General features: G+C 47.3%; 1 pseudogene; it reads left to right on the top strand.

Annotated features, from left to right (window-relative positions):
- Nucleotides 1–4,592: 4,592 nt before the first annotated feature.
- LOC116573323 lies at nt 4,593–6,166 on the top strand (annotated as a pseudogene).
- Nucleotides 6,167–6,843: the final 677 nt, after the last annotated feature.

The raw sequence follows: 6,843 nt of genomic DNA on the forward strand, positions 1-6,843 counted from the left end.
AGAGTCCCTGACGGCAAGCAACAGAAACCAACTTAAAGGGCTAACTGAGCTCAACAAGATGCGATGTTTTGGAAGGAGTCTGGGAAAGCCAGAAAACCCAAATGCCAGGCAGGAGGAACAACAGGAATAGCTTCACACCAGAGCAATCTGGCCAGTGCCCCCTGCCCGGAGGAGGAGGGGACGGGGAAGGTGGGACAGGGACGGTGGGAGACATGGACATAGACAAGGGATGACTGTCCATTTCCTCCTTCCTGTCTCTCCATTAGGACTCAAAGTCTTGGGTGGGAGCATCCGATCAGCTGCGCAGTGATGGTGAGAGGAGGGCTCTGTGGGGTGCTCTGATCGGATGGGGATCACCAACTGGGGGGCATCCCAATTGGGTGGGGGCCAGCATTGCAGGAGGTGAAAGAATTCACCCAAGGCAGAACAAAGGAGACAGAAGTTTATTGAATGCATCGCAAGGGAGCAGAGGGCAGGACCGCAGAGCAGAGACCATCTGCCACCAGGCGGTGGTGAGACCACAGTTCTAGGGCGGAGGGGGGAATATGGGAATGCATGCAATTTTCCCTTTTTGGGCAGTCTGGGGAACTGTGCCTGGTTATAATTGGTCAGTTAGGGCCTATGGTTATTTCGAAATGGGTCCTTTAATGAGTCACTCTGCATTCAGCCCCAGGGTTGCTTTGGGCTCTTTTTCCTTGATCGAGTTTCCATTGCTCAAGCCTGTAGCCTAAAAGCAGCCTCTAGAGGCTCCAACCCTCCGTTGTTGTTCTCTTCTTAACTCAAAGAACACTTCTTCATTTATAAAATTATTTAGAATGCATCAAACAAGGCAACATTTCTTTTTTTCCCACCTTCTGATACTGGATGGGGCCGTGGCTCCTCTAGCTGGCGTCACTAGCATGGGTCCCCCCCCCCCCCGCCCCCTCCCCTTGTCCCCAGGAGCAGACGTGCCTTCTTCACATTCTCTTGGCTTTCTGTAATGTCTTCAGAGTGTCTCCTCTGTCTCCAGGGGAATGCTTTCTCTTACCTCCTTTCTTTGGTTCGGTTTGGTTAGCTGCTGGCTCTTCCTCAGGAACAGCACCGCTCTGACCCCGTTTGACTTGCTCTTCCTCAGGAACAGCACCGCTCTGACCCCGTTTGACTTGCTCTGCGGCCACTTTCTGCCTTCTGCATGTCGGTTGCTCTGCCTGGGCAATTTCAACTGCAATTTTCTCTATATCCACTTTTACCTGTGAACCACACAAACTTTCAAGTTCATTGTTAAATGAATCTGTGCTTTCCAGGAACAACTTCTTTTCCCAGTGTTGCTCCTCTATGTGAAGAAGTTCAGCTTCTAGTTTTCACTGATGGATGGTTAAGAACCGAGCTTGTTGTTTGAGATTGTGTGTTCTAGCTGTTGTGACAACTGACCAAACATCTGGGTGCCGTACTCACTAGGTATCCCTGTGATGAGGTGGTGGTTTCTCTGTAAAGACACAGCTGTATGCTTCCCCGAAGAGCCATCATGAAAAGATAGGTTAGGAGAAACCCAAGGTGACCTAGGGTATGGCTTTAGATAAAATGCCAAAGGTACTATCCATGAAAGAAATAATTGATAAGCTAGACTTCATCATAACTAAAAACTCCTGGTGCAGTGTTTCACCTGGGTGGCTGAGTAGGTTAAGTGTCTGATTCTTTGTTTCAGCGCAGGTCATGATCTCCTGCATCAGTGAATGGAGCCCAGAGTTGGGCTCACTCAGCTCAGAGTCTGCTTGGGATTCTCCCTCTCCCTCTGCACACCGCCCCCCCAGCCCCTGCTCTCTCTCTCTTGCATGTGCTCTCTCTCTAATGGATAAATAAATCTTAAAATAAAACAAACAAACAAAGAAAAACTTCTGCTGTGCAAAAGACACTGCCAAGTGAATGAGAAGACAAACCACAGATTAGGAGAAAATATTTGCAAAAAATACATCTGATCAAGTCTTGCTAGCTAAAATATACAAAGACCTCTTCAATCAGAAATAAGAAAACCAACAATCCAATTTTAAAAATGGACAAAAGACCTGAAAAGATTTCACCAAAGAAGATACGCAAATGGAAAATGAACACATGAAAAGATGCTCTACACCCAATGTCATTAGGGAATTGGAAATTAAAACCATGAGACACCCCTGCACACCTACCAGAATGACTAAAATCCAGGACACTGACAACACCAAATGCTGGCAAGGATGTGGAGCAACAGGAACTCTCACTCTCTGGTCAGAGAATGCAAAATGGTACAGCCACTTCAGAAGACAATTTGGCAGTTTCTTCCAAAACTAACATGCTCTTACCATATGATCCAGCAAGTGTGGTCCTTGGTATTTACCCAAATGTGTTGAAAATCTATGTAATAGAAAATCCTGCACACTGTATAGCAGTCTTTTTAAAAGTTTTTATTATCAATGTGTGGTTGACCCACAATATCGTACCTATTTCAGGTATACAATAATGAAGAATGATCCCCACAATAAATCTAGCTACCAGCCTGTCCTCTGGTCTTCAAGGTATTAGACCGGTGCAGCTCTAGCTCTTATACTCTCTCCTCTCCTCTCTGAGCTCCCTCTCACTTTGTTTTCCTTCTTCCCCAAGTTTGATCTCAGGGGTAGGGTTTCCTTCTGCAGGGCAGGGGTGGAGGCGGAGATCCTCTGAGCCCAATGACCACCTCTGCCCCTCGGGAAGCACCACAACCCAGCAGCTGCTGGTTCTATAACTCTGATTCTCTCTCCCCCAAATCTTGCCATCTTTTTAGCCTGAATTCCAGCTCCTACTTTGGGAACTGTCATCATGTTTAATCCCGCCTGGGTGAGCCCCCTCCACTTCCGGAAATGGAAGCTATTCCATTACAAGGTAAAGTATGGTTTAAGTAGCTGTAGGGAAGTGTGACAGAAAGTCTGTCAGTTGGGCAGGACTTGCCAAAACTTGGTGTAGCGCGGGAAGCCATCCCCGTGCCTTCTCAGGAAACCTGAGCAGAGCTGAGGCGGGGCAAGTCAGGACGTTCAAGGTGAGAGGCAGGAAATGGTGTGGGGGAGGGGCAGACAAATCTCAGGCCCTGAGTGGCAGAGAATGGAGGATGGGGGCAGGGACTTCCTGACAGCATTAAGATGGGGGTGGGTAGGGCCCAGCTCTTGCTGGAGAAGGGCTGAGGGAGGGAGGCTGGGGGGGAATGGTGAGGGGGTAGGAGGAAGACAGGATTTCCTTTAATAAACGTTTCAGCCCGAGGCCAGAGGCCCCTGGAACCCAGGGGAGAGCCCCCCCCCACCCAGAGGAAAAGCTGGTGCTTCTCAGTGGGCCCCAAGGGCATTAGCCTTGGGGCAGCAGGAGGGCCCAGGGCTGGCCAACATGAATATCCTACAGGATGGTCTAAGCCCAAAGACGGCAACTCAGCAAATATCAAAAGTGGGCCCAGCCAGACTGCAGAGTCTTTGTGGAGCCCTTTTCAGGGCTCCTCCTCCCCATTCCTTTGTTCCATCTGGACACTTCAAGCCTCCAGTCACCTCTGTCCTTCTGCACCTGGTGGTCAGTCAGGGCTCACCCAGCTTCCTTCCCCCCGCCTCTCACCCCTGCCATCCCCTGCCCCCAACCCACTCCCCACCCCCGGAGTGCAGTGGAAGTCAGGCCCTCCTCCCAGGACCCGCCTAGCTGTGCCAGCCTCGCCCAGGCCTGCTCCAGCCAGAACTTGGTCTTTCCCGTCCCAGCAGGCTGAGGCACCTGAGGCCTTAATTATGAGCCACTTCAAAGTCTTTCTGAAAGCAGGTGAGAGATAACAGTGTAAACAAGTGAGTGAGTCATCCTGGCCCTCCCAGCCCCACAGGGTGGGGAGATCCTTCCTGTTCCTCTCACCCACCAGCCTCTCAAGTAAGCAGTCACTGGTTCTGGCTTCAGGTAGACTCGACCCTGGGGCTGGGGGCCTGTAAGTGAAGCTCTGGGGCTCACCGTGGCCTACAGTGTGGCCTACAGCGTCCCTCCGTTGAACAATAAGCACTTTCCGTGCATTAGCCTGTCTCATCCTCACAACAGTCTCATGGGGCGGGTATTATCCTGTCCATTTCCCAGGTGACAAAAGCAAAACCCACCCAGAGAGCTTCAGGGATTTACCCAAGGTTACACAGGTTGGTAGCCTGCCGGACCAATGTCCCAACACCAGCAGTCCGACTCCACAGCCGTGCTTAACCCCTGACAGGCTGAGGAGGACTCAGCATCATTCTTGTGGCCTCTGCTTCCCAATGGCAGAAAGGGAATCGGATCCTAGGAAACCTGTCAGACATTCCAACTCGTCCAAAAAGTCAATATTATGAAAGGCAAAAGAAACTGAGAATAACATTTCCAGATGAAAAACCACAACAGAGGGGCACCTGGGTGGCTCAGTCAGTTAAGCGTCTGCCTCCGGCTTGGGTCATGAACCTAAGATCCTGGGATGGAGTCCCTGCTCCACCAAGAGCCTGCTTCTCCCTCTCCCTCTGCACACACCGTGCCTGTGTTCTCTCTCTCTCTCAAATAAATAAATAAAATCTTTAAAAAACAAAAAACAAAAAAAGAGAAAAACCACAACAGATAATTCTGGATCAGTACTGAACCTGGGAGGGGGGGTACTGCTACAGAAGACAGTACGGGAGAAAGGGCAAAGTTAGAATAAGGACCGTATATTAGATTATAGTGTATCAGTGACAGCCCCCACCAATTTTTGCGGTACTACGACAGTGAGTCGAGCCTTCCATGGAGACGTTTGACCCTGCCAAGCTGCCCAAACTGCTTAAGCTTTATTACCGGAGGCTTTTTCCCTACGCCCAGTACTACCGTTGGCTCAACTATGGCGGAGTAATAAAGAATTACTTTCAACACTGTGAATTTTCATTCACATTGAAAGATGATATTTACATTCACTACCAGTCCTTCAACAACCAGAGTGAGCTGGAAAAGGAGATGCAGAAAATGAATCCATACAAGATTGATATAGGCGCGGTATATTCCCACAGACCCAATCAGCACAATACAGTGAAGCTGTGAGCTTTCCAGGCTCAAGAAAAAGAACTGGTGTTTGACATTGATATGACAGACGATGACGATGTGAGGAGATGTTGTAGTTCTGCAGACATATGTTCTCAGTGCTGGACCCTCATGACGATGGCCACGCATAATCGACCGAGCACTGAAGGAGGACTTTGGATTTAAGCATCGTGTCTGGGTATATTCTGGAAGGAGAGGTGTTCACTGTTGGGTCTGTGATGAATCGGTTAGAAAACTGTCCTCTGCAGTACGTTCTGGGATAGTTGAGTATTTGAGTCTTGTAAAGGGTGGTCAAGATGTTAAAAAGAAAGTCCATCTAAGTGAAAAAATTCACCCTTTTGTCAGCAAATCTATAAACATAATAAAAAAATACTTTCAAGAATATGCCTTAGTTGATCAAGATATTCTTGAAAATAAAAAAAGCTGGGATAAGATTTTAGCCCTTGTTCCTGAAACAATTCATGAACCACTTCAGCAAAACTTCCCGAAGTATCACAATTCACTTCAGCGTTGGGAATATTTGACGAAAGCCATCAGCTTGCAGGATAGTACCAAAAATGACAACTGTGGACCCTGGCTGGAATGGGAGGTCATGCTCCAGTACTGTTTCCCACGGCTGGACATCAATATTAGCAAAGGAATCAATCATTTACTGAAGAGCCCCTTTGGTGTTTCATCTTAAAACAGGTCATATTTCTGTGCCTATTGATTTACAGAAAGTGGAACAGTTTGATCCATTTACTGTTCCAACCATAAGCTCTCTCTGCCGTGAATTGGATGCCATTTCCATTAATGAGGAGGGAAAAGAAGGAAATGAAGCTGAATCTGATATCAAATGTAGAACCAGAGATTATAAGAAGACCAGTCTATCTCCTTATATAAAGTTTTTGAACAGTTTCTTGAAAACCTGGATAAATCCCGAAAAGGAGAACTTCTCGAGAAGAGTGATTTACAGAAAGACTTCTGAAGATAACAGCTCTCCTCAAACCAATGTAGATATCTTCTAGCTTCAAGAATCAAATACTTCAGGCGCCTGGGTCGCTTAGTCGGCTGGGTGTCTGCGTTTGGCTAGGGTCATGATCCCAGGGTCCTGAGATCGAGTCCCAGGTCAGGCTCCCTGCTCAGTGGGGAGTCTGCATCTCCCTCTCCCTCTGCCCCTCCCCCCAACTCATGCTCGCTCTCTCTCTCTCTCTAATAAATAAATAAAAATAAAATCTTTTAAAAACCAAAAAAAACCCCAAAAAGATTATAGTGTATCAGTGACAGGTCCTTAACTTGGGAGTTGTCCTAAGGACAGGTAAGGAAATGTCCTTCTTCTTAAGAGATATGTACTTGAGTATTTAGGGATGTAGTGTTAGAGTGTCTGAAACTTATCTTCAAATAGTTCGGTACCAAAATGATTTACATGTGTGTGTCTGTGTGTGTCTAAGAGAGACATAATATAGCCCATGTAGGGATGCCTGGGTGGCTCAGTGGGTTAAAGCCTCTGCCTTCAGCTCAGGTCGTGATGCCAGGGTGCTGGGATCGAGCCCCGCATCGGGCTCTCTGCTCCTCGGGGACCCTGCTTCCTCCTCTCTCTCTCTGTCTACCTCTCTGCCTACTTGTGATCTCTGTCTGTCAAATAAATAAATAAATAAAATCTTTAAAAATATATATATATAGCCCATGTAGTAAAATATTCGTGAATCTTGGTAAAGGGCATTTGGGAGTTTATTATACTATTCTTTTAACTTTTCTGTAGGTTTAATATTTTCAAAATAAGAAGGCTGCTAAAAGGAAATTACTGAATTAACACATCCTGGGACTAAATTAGAT

The sequence above is a fragment of the Mustela erminea genome, chromosome 14 (genome assembly GCF_009829155.1).
Source record: "Mustela erminea isolate mMusErm1 chromosome 14, mMusErm1.Pri, whole genome shotgun sequence".
NCBI lineage: Eukaryota > Metazoa > Chordata > Mammalia > Carnivora > Mustelidae > Mustela > Mustela erminea.